This window comes from Mesoplodon mirus, assembly GCF_964341445.2.
Source record: "Mesoplodon mirus genome assembly, chromosome: 5".
NCBI classification, from domain to species: domain Eukaryota; kingdom Metazoa; phylum Chordata; class Mammalia; order Artiodactyla; family Ziphiidae; genus Mesoplodon; species Mesoplodon mirus.
In genome coordinates, this window is record NC_138980.1 from 89,783,417 (window position 1) to 89,804,334 (window position 20,918).

The following is a 20,918-nucleotide window of genomic DNA, read 5'->3' on the forward strand; positions in this document are numbered from 1 at the left end:
CGTGCAGGCTTTCTCTAGTTGTGGAGGCGGGGGCTACTCTTTGTTGAGGTGTGCAGGCTTCTTCTTTCGGTGCCTTCTCTTGTTGCGGAGCACAGGCTCTAGGCCCGTGGGCTTCAGTCGTTGTGGCACTTGGGCTCAGTAGTTGTGGCGCTTGGGCTCAGTAGTTGTGGTGCATGGGCTTAGTTACTCCATGGCATGTGGGATCTTCCCGGACCAGGGCTCAGACCCGTGTCCCCTGCATTGGCAGGTGGATTCTTAACCACTGCGCCACCAGGGAAGTCCCCAAAAGACAAATCTTACTATCAAACTCATTTGGCATATGCCAAATAAAATCCACAGAAGTGAAACTAATATAATTTTCAAAGAATTCATTCATGGTGGGGTCTTAGAACAAGGAACTCCATGTGAAGAAAGGAAGAGTTCTGCTCATCTTGCTAATCACAAGGATTTTTCCTCGTGGGGTAATTGAGTTTTTTGGTGTCTCTGTGGGACTTTTGTTTGCAGGAAAGCATGCATACAGGCCCAGATCTGATTGGTTTCTGTTCCAGAAAATGTTTCCAACACTCCCTTTTTCTCGTAATATTCCAGGACCAGTTTTGTTTGGTCTTAGTAAACCTTCATTCTCTTGATAAGTGTTTCTGGTTTATCATCCACACGCTGAATAAGAGGCTCTCCAGTCACATCATCCACGTCGACTGCTTTGGGAGGGTTAAATTGGAGGTTGTAGACGCGGCCACTGGCTGGATGAACCCAGCGAGCCGTGAGGCGTTGCCGGATGACCTCAAAGGGCACGTTCAGGTTCATCACCAGGTGTACCTGATAAACTCTAACCAGGGCTTCAGCCTGTGTAAGTGTCCTGGGGGAACCACACAACAGCCAGTTATACTGGGTGAAATTCTTCAGCTCCTGGAGGATCAGCCGAGTCATGAGGTCGTCTGGGATGAGCTTCCCCTGGGCCATGAAAATGTTGGCCAGCACACCAATTTCTGCATCCCTCAGCATGTTGTCTCGGAGCACGTCCCCGCTGGAGAACTTCTTCAGCTGTAAGTGTTTGATGATGCGCAGTGCCAGGGTGCTCTTGCCGGAGCCCGGGGTGCCCATGACCACGGAGTGCAGGAACTGCCTTGACGCTCCCACGGCTGCTGAGTGAGGCCAGGGCCAAGCCAACGGTTGGGCTCCTGGTTGGACGCCAGCTGCGCCTGCGCTCTCGCTCCCAGTCGCGGCGGCCCGATGTCGGGGGTAGAGCCACAAAGAAGCGCAGAGGGCGAGAGGGCGTAACCCACGCGGAAACGGACGGACGCTACGGAAGAAGAACGTATGCGTGAGTTGTAAGATTGCGTCAAGGAATTCTCCCACAATGCAGTGTGAAGGGCGGAAGAGGTGGAAGGTAAGAAAGGAAAATGAAGAAACAAAGTGGAGATTCAAAAGTTCCACCTTTCACAGGAGGAAAAGGAGAGGAGGGAGGGATACAGTACCTAAAGAGATTATTAAAGACAAGAATTTCTGGAATTAAAGAATGATACAAGTCACGGAACTAGACAGCAGAACAGTTCAGAAGATCTAGAAGCAAATGTTGGCAAAGGTGTAAGTAGGTCTCTCACACTCCGCTGGTGGGGTTCCCCCACAGCTGGTTTGGAAGGCAACTTGGCAGTGGCCATTTTTAAAAAAAATTTCTTCTCAGTATCTTCCTTGGAAAAACACTCTCAAGTGACAAGAAGGGTATAGGATGTTCATTTCAGCCTTATTTATAACAGCAAAAAATTGTTAACAACTTAACTGTTCATTAATTAGAGAATAGCTAAGTGAACCTTAGCCATACTATGCAATATTATGCAGCAGCTAAAAAGATCTCTATGTGCTAACATGAAAAGATTTCTAAGACATTGTAAATGCAAAAAGGTGCAGAATGATACCATTTAGGTTAAAGAAAGATGTAATTTATGTTTAAATATAACTATTAAGTGAACTGGGAAGCTGGGTTTCAAACAGTGGAAGGACATGACTTGATTTTTGTTTTTAGATGATTGCTCCATCTGCAAGAAGGAGAGCAGTTAGAAGGCTATGTCAATAGACCTACAAAGAGGTGAGAAAGTACTATTTTAATTTTAATTTCTTCAATATAAGTGAGATTGAGCATCTTTTCATTTCTTTATGGACCATTTGCACTTTATTTGTAGAATTTTTAAAGTGACAATTACCTTCTAATCACTTCCCTGGAAAAATACTTGGGGTTTGGTTTACTCAGCAAGATGTGAAACAGATCCTCAGCTTTGTCTCAGGTGGTCCAAGTGCACTGGCTCAATAAAGCATCAGACTGTGCATCATATGGCGCTACTCTAATTAGAGGCTGCTGAGCCACCAACCCTGCATCCGCTTCCTTCTCTAACCATTTTTAAAAAATAAATAAATAAATAAATAAATAATTTATTTATTTATTTATTTATTTTGGGCTGCGTTGGGTTTTCGTTGCTGCATGTGGGCTTTTCTCGAGTTGCAGCGAGCAGGGGCTACTCCCCAGTGCGGTGTGCAGGCTTCTCATTGCAGTGGCTTCTCTTGTTGCGGAGCACAGGCTCTAGGCGTGCAGGCTTCAGAAGTTGTGGCCCGTGGGCTCAGTAGTTGTGGCTTGCGGGCTCTAGAGCGCAGGCTTAGTAGTTGTGCCACATGGGCTTAGCTGCTCCATGCCATGTGGGATCTTCCCGGACCGGGGCTCGAACCCGTGTCCCCTGCATTGGCAGGCAGATTCTTAACCACTGCGCCACCAGGGAAGTCCCTCTAACCATTCTTGAGCCACTTCATTTCTGAAAAAGATCCATAAAAATGATGTGATGGCTTGTTCTCATTCTATGAGCAAGAGAGAAAGCTATTTCCAGAAAAAAGATTTTGAGATTGGAAACCTAATTTCTGTATCTATATTTTATGGTAGCAAAGTAGATCTGCTGCTCTAATTTCTCAGACTTAAAAAAAAAAGTTTTTGCTATTTTAGATCTTTAAGTTAGTCATATAATCTCTTTTATTGTTGCTATATTCAAAAGAGTTACACTGAATACATAAGGTGTTTCAAAAGGTATATGGATATTTAATAGAAATTTAGCTCATATCTTCCAGCAAAGGAAAAAAAAATCATGTTATAACTTGAAACAGTATTTTGCGTAATACTAACTGCTTTGCATAATAAAGCAGCACACTATGACTGTCTTTTAGGATAACTAATTATATACACAAAAAGTGATCCTGCCAAGGCCTTTCTGTCCTACTAGATAGATTTAGCCTTCTAGTGTATTCAGCCTTTAACTGAGATATCTAATTTGGTACCAGACTCTGATCACAGAATATTTCAGAGGAGTATCTGTGGAGTGTGGTAGGGTTCACTTGGCTATAGGTGTGAGTGGGAGAGGATGTGTCCCAGAGCAGCTTAGAGCAGACACAGTCGGTGTTGGCCTGCTGGTAAGTGTCAGACTCCTAGAGCACAGTGACTCACTTTTGGCTCCTGAGATTACCTTGCCCCTTCCTCCTTTCCCAGACTGATGTTGAACAAGCCACTTGGGACAAAGGGTTTTAAAACTTACTCTTAATAGCATCTGGTAAGAGGTTCTTTGACCAAATACATATAAACCAGTAGTAGCCAGGTAATATCAGACAATACATTTGATTTCATTTAGCAAAACGCATCCAGTGCCAACCAGATGTGATTGTGGAAGTTTATGGAAACTTTCTAGGTAATTTTCACAGTAATGGAATCCAAATGGCATAGCAGTAAAAGAAAAACAGCAGGGGCTCTTCAGATTATGCCGGTTTTTATAGTACTAATCATTCATTCGTTGACTCAGCAAACTTTAATCAGGCATTTATCTGTGTGACCAGTTGTTCTAAGCACAGAGGATGCAGCCTATGAGATAGAAAGAAGCCTGAGTGTCTGTCCCTGTGCCATGACCTTCTCACGGGTATTATGGGCCAGTGTTTCCCAAGGTGTGACAGTTGCTTCTCTGGAGAATGTGAGATAAGTTTAGGTCTCTGTGAAAGAACATTCCCCTCCCCCACCTCCAGATTTGATGATTGTGTTTTATTTTATTTTATTTTATTTTATTTTATTTTATTTTATTTTATTTTATTTTTCTTTTTGCGGTATGCGGGCCTCTCACTGCTGTGGCCTCCCCCATTGCGGAGCACAGGCTCCGGACGCGCAGGCCCAGCGGCCATGGCTCACGGGCCCAGCCGCTCCGCGGCATATGGGATCCTCCCAGACCGGGGCACGAACCCGTATCCCCTGCATCGGCAGGCGGACTCTCAACCACTGCGCCACCAGGGAGGCCCTATTTTATTTTTAAAACTATTTTATTATGAAAATTTCACAGATACCTAAAATTAGAGAGGTAATGGTGTAGCCCCATGTACTCTAGTTTCAATAGTGATCAACCTTTTGCTAATCTTGTTCTATCTCATATTTTTTCTTGAGTATCTTAAGTAATAACACTTTTAAATTATAATGAAGAGTATGTATGTTTTAATGTGCATAAGAAAGATATAGCTAGCACATCCAACCTAATACTTCAGTGTTCTTGCTTAGGACAAAACTAAGCTATAAATTTGTTTTAAAACTGTTACACAGATAGGGCAAAGTTCAACGAGGGTGAACTTGACTGACTAATAGACACTCCCCTTCATCGATTCCTTCCCTCATTGAGGCTGGGATGGTTAGAAGTGATTCCTTCTTCTATAGGAAATGCTTAGCACCATGTGTGACACTTAATAAGCACTTACAAAAGAGAAGCTAATATTGTGTTTGGGATCCATCTTTGATTCCACAGAACTGATACTGGCCAACATTTATTAAGCACTTACTGTGTACAGGCACTGCGGTGGGAGATTTACATATGTTATCTCATTTCCTCTTCATAGCCACACTCTGAGTAGACGTTATGATCTCCATTTTCGGAATTAAAAATCAAGGCTCAGAAAAATGAAGTAAGTTAAGGTCACAAAGCTATTAAGTGGCAGGGCTAGGACTTGAGTTGAAAGCCTGTTTTCCTCCAAGGTCCATCACGGTTTTCCACCCAGTTCCCAGGACAGCCAGGGCCTACATCCCTACCTCTGAGAAACAGCTGGGGAAAGAACTAGATATGTGGAGTTTGGAGGCTTGGTGTAAACCTGATTCTTCCATTTGCTAAAGTTGTGACCTTAAACATTTCATTTCACTTTTTCTGGCCCTCTGTTTCTTGTGCATACAGTGAGGACAATAATGCTAATTACCGAATGTTCGAGCACAGAGTACAATCATTTATATGGACATTTGACATCGTGGGCACTAAATAAACGTTTGTACTCTATTCACACGCCAGTAACAGGGAATGTGATCTTGAACAATCCCCTTCCCTCTCTGGGTCTTGGTATCCTCAGCTGTAAAGATGATGGCGTAGGCCCTTAAAGTCCTGCTAGGGATAGTTGTTCCACGATTGTATTCCAACTGGACCACAAGAAATATTAGTGACTGAAGTTAATGGAAATAACTAGGTAAACTTCCATTCAGTGTGATTTTATTTATAATTATGTATACTTGTCTTAGTCTGATTCCTTAGAAAGCAGAGCCAGACAATGACATGTTGCTGCTGCTTGTTAGGAGGTACAATGCCAAGGAGCAGAAGCCAGAGACCTGAGAGACACAGGAGTGAGGCAGGGAAGGAGGGAGAGAAATTGGAGCAGGCGTAACTGAGCTGGTCGCCACCCAGTGCTCCTGGTTGCTCTGTCTTAAAGAAGCAGCCTCTGAAAAGCTGCATCTCAGTCTTTCTGGAGTGAAAAAAAAGAGAATGAATTTATCTACCAGTTTCCGTCTCCTGTTTGGCAACACCTTGACCACGAGGTGTTTATTCCTCTGCAATTATGGGTTGTACAGTTCTGGGCTCTGGGGCAAGATCCCTTGTGTCCCACATCTCAGTGTGAACAGGGAGGCCCAGGATGAGAGATGAGAGGGGTGTGGCCTGGGCACGAGGCTGGGCTCTGAGAAGTGTACCTGCAAGTAGTTGGAACTGGTAGCCATGGTGGTATTTGGAGCAAGGGTTGGGAGGCTGAGAGGACCTGCAGTGGTGGAGGTGTGTGATACAATAACTTCTGCCCCATTGACTTTTTTTTTTTTTTTTTTGCGATACGCGGGCCTCTCACTGTTGTGGCCTCTCCCGTTGCGGAGCACAGGCTCCGGACGCGCAGGCCCAGCGGCCATGGCTCACGGGCTCAGCCGTTCCGCGGCATGTGGGATCCTCCTGGACCGGGGCACGAACCCGCGTCCCCTACATCGGCAGGCGGACTCTCAACCACTGCGCCACCAGGGAAGCCCCTGCCCCATTGACTTTTAAACAGAATCTGAAGGGGCTTATAAAATAAGAATGATGAGGAGGTGGAAATAATTCATAGAAATATGAAAAAGAAATGACCTCACTTTATTACCTGCAAAGGGAGGATAATAATAGTACTTATCCATAAGGTTGTTATAGTGAAAGAATGATTTCAAGAAGGTAGTATTCATAGAGCATTTAAAATATATGTGGCATATAAAACCCGCTATGCAGATGTTTGTTTTAAAAAAGAAAATATTTAGCCACATGAGCTTTGATGGTTTCTGCAACTAAGCATTACATTTACCTCTAAGCTTTCTAGCAGTTAAGGAAAAAGGGAAAGATGGTAGTTTTCATAATTTACATTATCTGATCAAAATGAGCCTGCTAATTCTGAAAGAGAGACAAGAGTCCATCTGACAAGAAAACAAACCTAAAGGGAGCTAATCCCAAAGGGACATTAAAAAGCAGAATAAGTAACGTTTTCATAATGATTACTTTGGTAAGTCGTGCTGAGGAATGTCTCACATGGCTAATTCATTCACTGATATTTTACCAGATATATTTCTGGGAGCTAAGATAGAGAGGTGCAGATCTGTAGCCTTCTGATGTGTTACCCTGAATTAGTGGTTCTCAAGCAGGGGCAGTTTTGCCCCCCAAGGGACATTTGACAATGTCTGATGATAGTTTAGGTTGTCACAACTTGGGGATGGATGGTGGTAATGCTGCTGGTCTCCGATGGATAGAGGCCAGAGGTGCTATTAATATTGCATGGGATGTACATATACTAAAAAAACTTGCTGGTTATCTGAAATTCAAATTTAACTGGGAACGCTGTGTTTAAATTTGCTAACTCTAGCAGCTACGCTTCCTACATTGCACAGGACAGCCCTCCACAACAAAGGATTATCAGGCCCCAAACGTGAATAGTACTGAAGGGGAGAAACTCTGCCCTAAATGAGTACAGATCTTTGCATACTTTCCTAGAGCAAGGGAGACAGAGTATGGACACTAAGATATCTTTTGTTTAAGATTAGTTAGCTGACAGTTTCAGGTCCAAACCTCTGGCCTCAGCCTAGCTTATTTATATCTGTGATGCTGACAGAAGCTCGAATCCTGCCTCCAACAAACAAGTGTCAAAGTGGACATTGCATAGGAAGCTTCTTGAACACTCCCATTGCTCTTTAAATATCTCCTCTTCGTGGCACTTGTCACCTGGTGCCTCATCTGGTTACTTGGAGAGATTTATTGCATAAGCACTCAGCTAATCTGACGTTGAACAAGGTGATTTAGGCAGGAAATAGAGCCTGAAGTACTTGAGGGGATTACATTCTAGTTGCAGAAGTCATTCAAGGGAAGAATACCCTAGGAAGGCACTGGCAATCCTGTCTTCATGTAAGAGTAAGGAAAGGTTCGGGGGTTGACTGAATGACAAGCTGGGACAGAGAGCTGGGTGAAATCCATTCTCCAGAGGAGGGGCCCATCTCTTGACTGGGCCGTGCAGGTGGGCCATGGTTGGGCTCCAGGGAGACATGGTCTTTCCACGGAGAAAGCCCAGGCAGGTGTACATCCCTGAAAGAGGATAACAGAAAAGACTTGGTGGGAAGTCAGGATTTTAATCCCCCTCCTCTGCTTCTCTGGCGACCTGTCACTAAGGCTCATGTCATACTGCTTTCTTTGGTTTTATTAGACACTCCTACATGTAATAGAAGCCAAATAATTCCCCCATGGTACACATCATAAAGAAAATATTCCCTAAGTAGATCTGGAAAGGGTCACAATTTAAATTCCCTCCTGAAAATATCAATGAGTTTAACCCGCCCCCCTTCACCTGCCTCCCAGGCCTGGCATGAGATAAATAAGGATTATTGGGGTCTTCAGTTGTCCAGAGGATATGCTTTGCATTCAGCAAACTACAGAAATTGTGTTACAAACCATGAAAAGGCACAGAAAGGGGAAATCAGCTGCCAGCTGCTCTCCAGCTAAATTGCTTATTTAAGAGGGTGGAAGATGCTTTCTACTCCGTGCTGGCTCACCTGTGGTTACACAAACACCTGTCATATTCTTAATCCACATCCATCATTTTTGGCCTCTCCTTAGTCATTTCTTAGGTGTGGAGAGATGGCCTTTGCATTTCCAATTCCATGACTCAGTAAAGAAAACTGAAAGCTTGGTATGATGTAATGTAATAACAGACGTTCACACCGGTGACCCTGATTAACCCAGAAAGGATTCAGTTACACTTACTGTTCTCTGCTCAGAGGGCAGGGAACTTTATCATCTACTTTTGAAGGCTTGCCATCAAAAAAAATTGCTGAAAGTAATATTTTTTGTGATTGAAGGGTTAGTTTCAATTTTCTGAAAAATTGACCCCCATGGTGCACTCCCTTCTTGATTTGGGCTGGGAAATAAGGTACCACTGTACTTTTATAATATGCTGCGACTCCCAAAGGTACAGGTGATTTCTCATTGGCTTCATTTTGAGTTGGAGGGTTCCTGATGACATACAGTCATTCTTTAAAAAATAAACATTCTTTGATGGAATAACGTTAGATTTACAGAAAAGTTGCGTAAGTAGTACAGAGTTTTCCTGTGCCTCATCCTCCAGTTTCCCCTGTTGTTAACATCTTACATAACCACCGTACATTTGTTGCAACTGAGAAACCAACCTTGGTACATTGTATTAACTAAACTCCAGACTTTATTTGAATTTCACCACCTTTTGGATTAATGTCCTCTTTCTCTTCCAGATTCCAGTTCAGGCAACCACATTACATTTAACTGTCATATCTCCTCAGTCTCCTCTTGTCTGCGACAGTTTCCTCATCTTTCCTTGTTTTTTGTGACTTTGACAGTCTTGAGGAGTACTTGGCAAGGTATCCCATAGAATGGGTTTGTCTTTTGTTTTTCACATGATTATGAGTTTCTGGAAAGGATACCAAAGAGGTAAAGTGCTCTTCTTGTCACATGATATCAGGGGTACATTATACCACCTGACATCTCTGGTGATATTAAACCTTTTTGCTTGGCCAAGGTGGTGTCTGCCAGGTTTCTCCACTGTACAGTCACTACTTATCCCTTCCCCTACTATGTCTAGCCTTAGGAACTGAGTCTAGCCTACCCTTGGGAAGGATGGGGTTAGGCTCTACCTCCTGGAGGGAGAGTATCTACTTATATTATTTGGAATTCTTGCATAAGAAAGATTTCTACAGCCATTTTAATGAGATATTTTAATAAATATGTATGCCAGACTCCCAGATTCAGCAAATGTTAACATTTTGCCAAATATGCTTCAGATCTTTATTTTAAATAGATTTAAAAAAATTGTTACAGATATGGTTGAAGTCTCCTTTGTATTTCTTCGTTAGCCCATTCTTCTTCCTCCTTCCCTTCAGGTAACAATTAACCATGTTTTTCCATATATGTGTGTATCCATAAAAGGATTTTCCATATTTATGTTTCATTGTGCAACTTGCTTTTTTCATTCAGCTTTATGTTTCTGAGGTCTATCCAGGTTGAGGCACGCATATGGGAAGGCATCTTAATCTTAACCAGTAAATTGTCTCCAAATCACTTTATAAATTGGATTATTTGTGGAGAAGTTTCCTGCAGACTGTTAATCCTCCTCATGGTGTGTGAATTTGTGGAAGGTGAAAGACACCTCCTAACCTTGGTCTTAGAAGCTGGGCCAGGGCTGGGGTGGCTTCCAGAAAGGTGAGAGGGAAAACAAGAGCTAATTACCCTCTTTGATGTTTCCTACATTCTCTTTCTACTGGCTGTCCCTCTCCTTCTTTCTATCTGGCTACTCCTTTCTCCAACATCTGTCTCCTGACTTCCCACCTTCCCACCTTCCCCAGTGTAGGTGAGTCTTCAGACCAAGTACCTGATAATCAGTGAGGATGACTGGAGGTGGCCCCATCAGCCCTCTAGAGACAGCGCAAGGCACTATAGGACTGAAGGTAATAGGGTTTCAACACCTGAGCTCCAAACTCAAATGTCTCATAACTCAAACACGATATGTTTCAAACTAACCTTTTCCCACAAGCTGTTCTTCCACCAGCGTTCCTAACTTCAGTAGCCATCCACTTGCCAAAGTCAGAAACCTGGGAGTTGTTCTTGACTCCTACCTTTCTCTCTCCCACTAACTCATGCCCGAAGTCCTATTATTCTTATTTCCTAAAGAACTTAATTCTTCTATTTCTCTCTAGCTCCATGCCACCACTCTCATCCAAGTTATATTAACTCACACCCAAATTACTGCAGCACGTGCTCAGCTGGACTCCCTGCCCCCAGTCTTGCCCCCTCCAATCTCTCTTCCTTCCACTCTGCAGGCTAGAGAAATCAAGTCATATTACTCCCCCAGCTCAGTCTTCCCCATTGGCCGTAGGACAAAATCTGAGCTTCTAACAAGATTTACAAAACCCCCAAAGCTCTTTTTTGCTTATGCCTCTAGTCTCACTTCCTATCTTCTTTGCCTCAAACTTTATTGACCAGTCATAACCAGTTTCTTTCACTTTCCCAAATGCACTGTGCTCCCTGAACTCTGAGGCCTTCACACATGCTTTTCTCTCTTCCAAGGATATGCCCTAATCCACCTTTAGTCAGCTTTCAGTTTGTAGCTGAAATACTCCTTTCTGTGCAACAAGAACTCTGACAAAGACTTTCTTCTTGACCAAATTTTAGACAGCTTCCTCTGAGCCCTTTTTTTGACTAGACCTTGTCCTTGGGCCCTGTCCTTAGCCTGCTGAGGCCAGTTTTCACAAGAATCCTGCTAAGACAGTTTAGTGAGAATCCCCCCTTCCTTGATGTCTGACCACCTTTGATATCTCATCAACTTCCTCATCTCCTACCCTTGATGTCTAAGTCCCTGGCCTGCCTTTAGCAAAAATCCTGTTAGGCCAATCTAGCAAGAATCCCTAACCCTTGAAGTGTCCTGTTAGTAATTTTCCACCCACTGACCCCCCTCACTCTGCTTGTTGGCTTTGAACCCCTATCTGTCTATACTGGCTTTGGAATTGAGCTCAGTTTTTTACTGAAGTCTCTTTCCCCTACTGCAGTAGTTACTGAATAAAATCTACCTTTACTACCTTTAACTGGTGTCTGGCTTTATTTCTTTTTAGCAAGACCCCTAGACTACGTTAGGGTTCCTATCATACCCCTCTTCTACTTCCCCTATCATGATTCTCATTATACTTGATTGTGACTTCTTCTGTAATTTTTTTTTTAACCTCAAGTGTCCTGAGAGCAAGGATTAGGTCTTGTTCACCATCGTATCCCCAGCACGGCCCAAGACTTGCATGTGTAGGACACGATCATTGTGGAATAATGGAATGAATTTTCAGAGTTGCTCACTTGCTCATATGGAACGTTCCACCGTTACAGGCAGTTTCAGGTAGTGTGATACGTTCCGGAGGTAGTGTGGTGGGCCCTCCCCATAGATGGAATGAATCTGTATCTACTTCTGTACTGTTAGGCAACTCTTTCCTGGGTCTGGTCTGCCCTGGAGCAGAAACCCTGAGCTGACTTTCTCTAGCGATGTCTCCAAGTGGAACTGGCAGCTGCCTAACTCATTCATTCACTCAGGCAGACTCTCTCATCACAAGTGCCTAAAACCCATGATTGTATATTCTATGTTTGTTTACCCATCTTTCTCTCTATTTTCTGCCTACCACAAAAAATAGACTAGACCTAAGTTAATCAAATTTAATGCTCAGGCACAAAAGATGATTAAGTTCTTTATTTAATGTAACCATTCCTCATTTGACATCTGTCTCTCTGCTTATTTATTTCATTGCTGCTTGGAAGTAATTGGTTTTGATACATTTTGGTTCACTGATAAAGAGTGTCAAACACATCTTAAGTTTGACTGGGGGCTCTCTGCTATCTTGAAACAGAGACGTGGCTGATAATTTTCAAACAGAAATATCTTCATTTTCTAATCTATTTTAATAAGGTTGGGAATGTGGGCAAACGAGATGGTGATTACATTAGGTAAAAATTATCTTTTGTCAAGCAAATAGGTTAAAAGCAAAAGACTATCATTAATACTGATATGAAGGGACCATCTGTGACTTCTTCACAGACCACCAGTACTGCCCTCCGAAGGGGGGAAGTTCTCATTGAAACTCCTCTGACTCATGAGGCTGTGTCACAGTTTTGAAGGTTCATGGAAAAGGGAATTCTATAACCTTCCTGGCAAACCCTTCTAGGTGTTAGAAATGCTGACTCTAGGAAACCTGAGTCTATGGATTTTTCACTTAAATTCTTCATGCTGCAGGTAAAACCTAATTCTGTTTATCTTTTTGCGGTGTAGGAGGAAACAGAAGCTTAAAGATGGTAAATTACTTGCCCATAATCTTACTTGTAAGTAGTAGACTTAGATTTGAACCTAGGCCCGACTGCAGCAGCCCCTCTTTTGTTCTTAGCCATTGTACTGCCTTGCCCAGTTAATGAGATGTTTCAGTAAACAAGGTCATTCAGTTCCTTAGCTAGCTTGGATTAAAGATAGTGCCTACCGTTGGCCATAAACCTGTGCAACTCCAGCTCCATGTCCAGGGCTCAGGTGACTGTGAGGCACCTCACAGGCTCGCTTTGGAAATAGTGGAGATGGATGTAGAAAACTGCAGGGCCGCATGGCCCAGTGTGGTTCGGGAACAAGCCGCAAAGCTCTGGCATTGAGCATCCCAGGCCTTTGGTGTAGTTTTCCGCTTCATGTTACTCCATAAATTTAGCTCTGACATTTGAAGAGTGGTAAAGGCTAATCTGAGTTTGAGACTAGTAACTCTGTCTCAGATCCCTTGTTTGTAGATTATGATAATATAGTTCTAGTAGGATCAATGCCATATTACATGTGAAGAGGTTGGAACAGGGCCTAGCGAATAGTAAGCTCTCAATAAAGCTTAGGTATGAAAAATGTATTTAAACAGTTGCTATTATTTTTGTTATTGTAACAACATGAGAACAAAGTGTTTAAACACAGCCATAGCCAATTAAGCAGTGGCTAGGCCCTCTGTACTGAGGTTCCTGACTGGCCAGTGACTAAGCCAGTAAAAGATGGTGACCCCAGCAGCTGCTGCTACAACACATATGCCTACACAGGTGACTAGACACCTTGAGAATTCTGGGCATTCAATATAGCTCTTCCCAGAATTACATACACTCTTTGAGAAAACATTAGTATTTACTAGTAAAATATTATTGTATTTAACTCTTGTCCCCAAAGCCTTACTTTGCAGTACTCCTGTTTATTTACTCTTGGGTTTCTCTTTTTCATTTCAGCCCAAGATTGTTTTCATTAGTCTTATATTTATGATACACATTTTTAACCATCCTTTTTACTGAACTCTTATTTTTACATTCTTACTGAATTCATCTTCCTTTTCTCTCTTCATTTGTGTAGTTTTGTTTCATACTCTCTATGACGTTTAATCTTTCATAAACAGTTCTTACATGTAGCTCATCTGTTTTTTTTACCCTTCTTAAAACTTAAAACCTTTGTTTAAGGACCTAAATGCTCAAACTGCACAGGATTATTTTCTTGCTATAAAACACCTAGAAATGCATAGAATTCTTATAAGCACTTGTCCAGCCTTTATTAGCTTCGAAATACTGAACATCTGATTAAAAGTTATAATTGTAGAAACTCTATGTTATACTTTAAAACGTGTAACAAACAAAGCTCAGAAATGCACACCATGATTATGAAGTGTCCCCTGACATTGTTAGCAGTTCTTTAATTAACAGACGTGGTCTCGTGAGCTCACTCTAGATACTTGCACATTCATTAGCTGGAGGGGTCCCATGAGGAACTGTTTCAGAGGAGTTAGGAGGATGCATGTCTGCGTTCTCCATTGTCACCTTAGCCCACAGGTAAAGCTGATGGGGTTCCCCTTCCGCCTTATACGCGGACACAAACACGCCCACATGCCTTGGGCTATCCTGAAACTTTCTCCTTGAAGACCACACTAGATGTTCATCTTGATCAGATTTTATCTCCCCGTAAAGGAAGGGAGGGAGACTATGTCACACGAATGTACCCACACCCGTGTCCGCAGCCCCCACCACCACCGCCAACACCGACAGCCCTGTATTTGTGAATGAGTGTACGTGCATGGACCGAGTGGGGTAGAAAATACCTAAAGGGGGTTTGTTAGGAAGAGAAACCACACAGTTTAGTTCTTCCGAACATTCTAGCTGCTGATGAATGTGAGGCCACTGTCATTCATGTCCTTATCTTTCTCTAAGCAAAAACCCTGTCATGAAAATGGCAATATGACCATGTAGCTGGACTCATGCAAACATAAAGAGGTTATTGAGAGGTCAGGGCCCTAATTTAGGAAGACTTAATGGGACTTGCTCACAGGACCTTCTGGGTACCTTGCTAGCGCATACACACTAATCATGTACATCTGCCGAGGGCCAGCTGCCCATGCGGAAGGTTCTGAGTGTCCACACGGTGAGTCAACAGGTGGCTACCACCTCCCAGGCATGTAAACACTCTGTCTCTTTTTTTTTTTTTTTTTTTTTTTTTTTTGCGGTATGCGGGCCTCTCACTGTTGCGGCCTCCCCCGCTGCGGAGCACAGGCTCCGGACGCGCAGGCCCAGCGGCCACGGCTCACGGGCCCAGCCGCTCCGCGGCATATGGGATCCTCCCAGACCGGGGCACGAACCCGCATCCCCTGCATCGGCAGGCGGACTCCCAACCACTGCGCCACCAGGGAGGCCCTCACTCTGTCTCTTTTAACTTCTTCTTCTGGCTGCTGGTAGCAGGAAATAGCTGCATTAATGCAGATGCATCCTAAGTGTCAAGGTTGGAGAAATAAAAAGTATCAGAAAGTGAAGGGTTTTTCAGAGATTTAAAGTTCCTATATGAACTAACATGGAATTTGTAGGAAATTTTGCTTTGGATATTGAGGTAAAGAGAGTCTGATTTCTGAAGGCTAACTATGACTCAGCAAACCACCACGGGCACCAGATATCAGAGGAATGCACCCCTCGCTCTGTGTCAAGGCAGCAGTTGGAAACATCTGCTCGGTGCAAATTTATCTGGACGATCACAGCATCAGAAAGAGACCCAGGTTTATGTCAGGACCTGGGCCAGAGACCAGTGAGACTTTTTTCTAGGAAATGGCTGCAGCGCCAGCGAACTTTTTGTACTAGATATAGAAACAATACAATGTCAAGCTCTGAAATAATTTTTTTTTAAAAAAGCTCTAAGACTGTTTATTCTATTACTGGAAAAGTAGAGATATTCTTTCTTTCTATACTTGCTCACTAGATACTTGCAGGCGAGGGAAGCTGCAGGGTTCCTAAAGGTTCTCTAAGGGAGTCTGTTACAATTCCCCACTTTTGTGTCCATAGGACAGAGGAACATTAGACAGCAGGCTACATAGGGACTTTCAGAATCATGGTTCTCAAACATCCAACCTAACCACAAATCTGTTTCTATATAATTGGTTGAAAGTTCATTTCTTAGACTATGCAGTCTTTTCTTGAGCGATTTGTGAAGTGAAATCTTAACTACACCCATATAGAATTTTTCCTGCATTTCGTCCCATCTACTCAATATCATTGACTCAGATCCCTGTCTTGGAAGAAGGACAAAGGGAGATGGGAGAGAAAAACAGTGATGTTGGCTGTCAGGTTTTTTGGAAATGGACCAATATGCCTAAAAGTTCATTTTCCAGAATCAGTCTTGGAGATAACCACTAGCTACTCTATTTTATCAGATAGCTTTTGCCACATAGTAAACTGCCTCCATAGTTGTGGGTTAAAACAATAGCAATTTGTGTGGCTAACAATTTTGTGGATCAGCAATTTGGACTGAGCTTTGCTGGCCAGTTCTTCCGGTCTGGGAAGGCTCAGTCATGAGTCTGGTGGGTTGGCTGGGAACTGTAGGGTGGTTTCAGGTTGGTCAGCTTGTCACTGCTTTACATGGTCTCCTACCTTCCAGCTGGCTAACTTAGGCTTTTTCACATGGTGTCTGGATAGGGTTGTGAGAGAGAGCAGAATTGTTCAAGGCCTCTTCAAGGGACTGCCTTGGAAGTGCACAGCATCATTTCCACCACATTCAATTAGTCAAAGCAAGTCACAGGGGTGGATTCAAGGGCTAGCCTGCCTGTTGATGGGAATGGTTGCAGTCACATTGCTAAAGGCTCAGGTACAGGGAAGGGAAGAAATGTAGTCATTTTTGCAATCTTTTACACCTACCAAGTAAAAGTAAAGTAGATCCAAATAGTTTTATCCACAGATGAACTTTCCATAGAAGAAAAATGGGCTGATAAATAAGTTGTACCTTATTTAAAATAGTAAGCAGTCATTCTTGCTAATATTGACACCATCAAAAGAGGAAACACAAATTCTCAGTTAACTCTAGTCTAGCTTCCAAGATTTTTTTTTTTTTTTTTTTTGGCGGTACGCGGGCCTCTCACTGTTGTGGCCTCTCCCGTTGCAGAGCACAGGCTCCGGATGCGCAGGCTCAGCGGCTATGGCTCATGGGCCCAGCCACTCCGCAGCATGTGGGATCTTCCCGGACCGGGGCATGAGCCCGTGTCCCCTGCATCGGCAGGCGGACTCTCAACCACTGCGCCACCAGGGAAGCCTTATTGAGCAGCTTTTCATGTGTTTGTTGGCCATCTGTATGTCTTCTTTGGAGAAATATCTATGTAGGTCTTCTGCCCATTTTTTGATTGGGTTCTTTTTTTTTGTTATTGAGCTTTTTTTTTTTTGATACTGAGCTGCATGAGTTGTTTGTATCGGCAATATGGATTTTAAAAGGAAAAGTGCCCATTCTTCAGGAGTAAGATTGGCTGTCCATGGAATAATACACAAAATATACAGTAGTATGGTCTTTAAAGAAAAGTATTAACTTCTCAGTGGAGAGGGTCCCCCACCCACTTCACACAAGGTCCTAATCTCTATTTTGTGGCAAATAATGCAGTGCAATTTGAAGCCCTTTTAGAGTTTTAGAATTCAACAGAAAAGTTCTATTCCAGTTTTTGCCTTCTTTCATTACTTGGGAAAATCTATCAGGTGAAGAAACTGATCAACAGTCTCCTAGCTAGCAAAGCTTTGGAATTGAGTGTTAAAAAAAAGTAAATGGAAAAGATATTAAATAAACTGCTGAGCTCCAGGTCTTTCCCTGAGGTACATGATACGTGAGTGCGCCTTTAAGGAAGAGGGACAGCGCTTCTGAATTTCATTATAGTGGTTAGAAACTGGGAATATGTCTAAACACAACTTGATTTAACGTAGTGGCTGCCCAAATAATAGTCTGTTTACTTTCACACTAAATAATCCTTCTTTGTGGCTATGCTTCAGGGATGCAAGAAAGTGTGCTTTGTCTCTGATCTCTAATAACTCTGACTCTTAAAGATTGTTTTTCTTATTTACCATTTGACATTATTGCTCAGGGCAACATGCACTCTTAGTAGCCAGTACCTGACAGAAATACCTCTATTGGTTGCACAAAGCTTCTGAATCTAGCTTTAAAAAAAAATAGTCTATTCATCCTGGGGCTTCTCCAAGCTTGACTAGGAAAGCATCCTGCTGTTCTGGAGCATGAGTGGTCTAGGGTCTGGTGTATAGTTTTTGTTTCATGTACCTCTTTGGGGCTAAGGTTAATTCCATTTGTTTAACAGAATGAGCCAAAAGTTCTAAACAATGTTTCCCTGGACCTTAGTTCACTAATTTCTGCTTTGCTTCTGTCAAGTCAAGGTTCCTATAACATCTATAGAGTCCTATTGTCTAATATTATCTTCCCCGTCACATAAAGTTTTCATGGGCTTCTCCCCATTATCCTGGTCTTATCATTATGATCAGGATTATCATTTGTATGAGTTAGTTGTTTCTTAGTTTCAAGTGACATAGAACCAAACTATAGTTGGCTTACAACAAAAAGTACATTCTTTTTTTTTTTCAGTTCCTCTATTAATTTTCCTTTACTTTTTTTTTTTTGGTGGTTGCTGTCAAGATTATAATATGCTTTTTAATTTATCACAATCTACTTCAGATTAATTCCAGTGACATGCAGAAATTTTGCTCCACTATAGTTCCATTCCTTCTGCCCTCTTTTGTCTTTTACTGTCATTAAATACTATACGTTACATCTACGTACGTTATAAGCCTACCAGCACAGTGTTACACGTATTGCTTTGTACAGCCTTCATTTATTCTTACAGGAACGTAAAAGACCCAGAGTCTGGGCCAGCTTCAGACAAGGCTGGATTTCGTGCTTCAGCCATGCCATTGGGACTCAGTTTCCCTCTATTTCTTTACTTTGCTGCCTAGTGTTCTGACTTCATTCTTAGTCTCCATTTAGCTCCAGGCTAAGTAGTGACAAGATTGCTGGGGCAGCTCTAGCCTTACATTTTCTCAGGTTCAAGTCCAGCTCAAAAGAGGTCTTTTATGGTAGCTTTTGAACAAGTCATAAAATTAATTCTGATTGGACTAGTTTAGGTCATGTGCTCATTTCTGAACCAATCATTGTAGATAGACGAATATGCAGTACATTCAGTAGCTTACGCCTGAGTCATGTGTTCTGTCCTTAGAACCAAGAGAAGGAAACCTCACGGGACAAGGGGCACATCTGCAGTGGGAGTCAGGAGCTGTTGTTGGAGGAGGGAAAATGAATTCTAGGGAGGCAAACAACAGCTATTAGTGTTCTATTACTATCATAATTATCTTTAGGCTACCATTATGTATACAGTCCCATTTAGTCCGTAGTACCTGGCACAGGAGCTGCATAATACATGTTTTTTTTTTTTAAGGGAACTTTATTATTTTTATTTATTTATTTTGGCGGCATTGGGTCTTTGTTGCTGTGCACGGGCTTCCTCTAGTGGCGACGAGCGGGGGCTACTCTTCGTTGTGGTGCATGGGCTTCTCATTGCAGTGGCTTCTCCTGTTGTGGAGCACGGGCTCTAGGCATGCAGACTTCAGTAGTTGTGGCACGTGTGCTCAGTAGTTGTGGCTCACAGGCTCTAGAGCACAGGCTCAGTAGTTGTGGCGCACAGGCTTAGCTGCTCCGCGGCATGTGGGATCTTCGCGGACCTGGCCTCAAACCTGTGTCCCCTGCATTGGAAGGCGGATTCTTAACCACTGCGCCACCAGGGAAGCCCATAATACATGTTGAAGGAATGAGCTGTTTAGTAATGATAAACATGAGTTCAGTCTCTCAACCACCAGTCAGACAGCGCTGCTGAAAGTCAGGTGCATAAAATGAAGAAAACATTATTCCCTTGAAGCATAAATAATATATCAGATTTTAAAGCTGTTCTTCAGATCTTTGTTATTAGATTGTTTTGATTACCTAGGCAGTTTTTGCACATACTATAAAATGAAATACATTTTATATTGCTATATAAATTGATGGTTTTAAGACTCTCCCTAAGTGAGTGCATCTGACACACTTCACTTTCAGCCGAATTGGAATGCTTCCAAAATGTGCTTTCAGATGTTGCAAATGCACCTCCATTCTGGTGCCTCGCTGTCTAAGCAAATGCCTTCCCACCCCCTGGGCGAGGGAGGGCGGAGGCGAGAAGGGAGAGGAGGAAACTGCCAAGTCAGCTAAGGCATTGCAGAGAGATGTGTTCTTTCTTTTGCATCTTTCCACTCCTACTGCTTACTTTTTCTACCCTCTAAGCAGGGAAAGGCAGGACCAAGACTTTTGGTAGAGGAGAGGGCACAGAAAATTATGTAACTATTTCTAAATTCTCCCAAGCGTGGTACTAAGAATGACATATAACTACAATTCTGTATGCATAGAGACAAGATAATTCATTACTAGCACCATTGTATAAGCATAGAGCAGAATTAGTTCATTATATATATGCATGTTTTAGGGTAGTAGGGAATAATTTTCTCATAGAACTCTGCTTGAGAAAGGCTGAGTTAGATCTTGCTATATCATCATCTTGTTTTATTTGAGTACCCTATTGTCTGTTGAAGAAAAGAAGGTTAATTTTTTCTCTGGCGATGGACAGGAATGCAAACCAGGATCCATCAAGTACGCACACATACACACATGCATACACGCATGCATGTATATGTACATATATAACATATATTTGTACAATACATATTGTGTTCGATATATTATGTATATAATATATATTCAATGTCCAATATGTATTTCAATATATATTTGTATATATATGTATGTATGTGTGTATACACACTTATACACACACACACACAGACACGAAATTCTTTTTTAACTTCAGGAAGGAAGGAGCAGTATGGCCTCCTGAGTGTGAAGGAGAGAAAACCCTTCCTCAGTACCCATGGCTCCCCCCTTGGAGATGCAGAAATTGCTGCTGAGGAGCATCCCAGCAGCCCAGTATGAGCAGAAAATGGCAGTGTAGTCAACTCCATCCTTGGGCCCTGCCCCCATCATTGGACTCTGTAGGTCTGCTCTGAGAAGGGCAGGTGTCTTTCCCCTTGACCACACGGTGTGGGCACCCTGTGCTTTGGTGGCTGTGGTGGGTTCCCCACACGTAGGGAAGAGAGCCTGGTAAATCTCATGGAGAAGCACCTTACGTGTTGTCTCCATTCTGCCCAAGTTGGCAGCCCTTCTAGTGTGAAGAGGCTCCTTCC

General features: G+C 42.8%; 1 pseudogene across 1 annotated transcript; it reads right to left on the reverse strand.

Annotated features, from left to right (window-relative positions):
- Nucleotides 1-438: 438 nt before the first annotated feature.
- LOC309804424 (GTP:AMP phosphotransferase AK3, mitochondrial-like) lies at nt 439-1,101 on the reverse strand (annotated as a pseudogene). The gene has a single exon. The product of its transcript is annotated as a GTP:AMP phosphotransferase AK3, mitochondrial-like (transcript).
- Nucleotides 1,102-20,918: the final 19,817 nt, after the last annotated feature.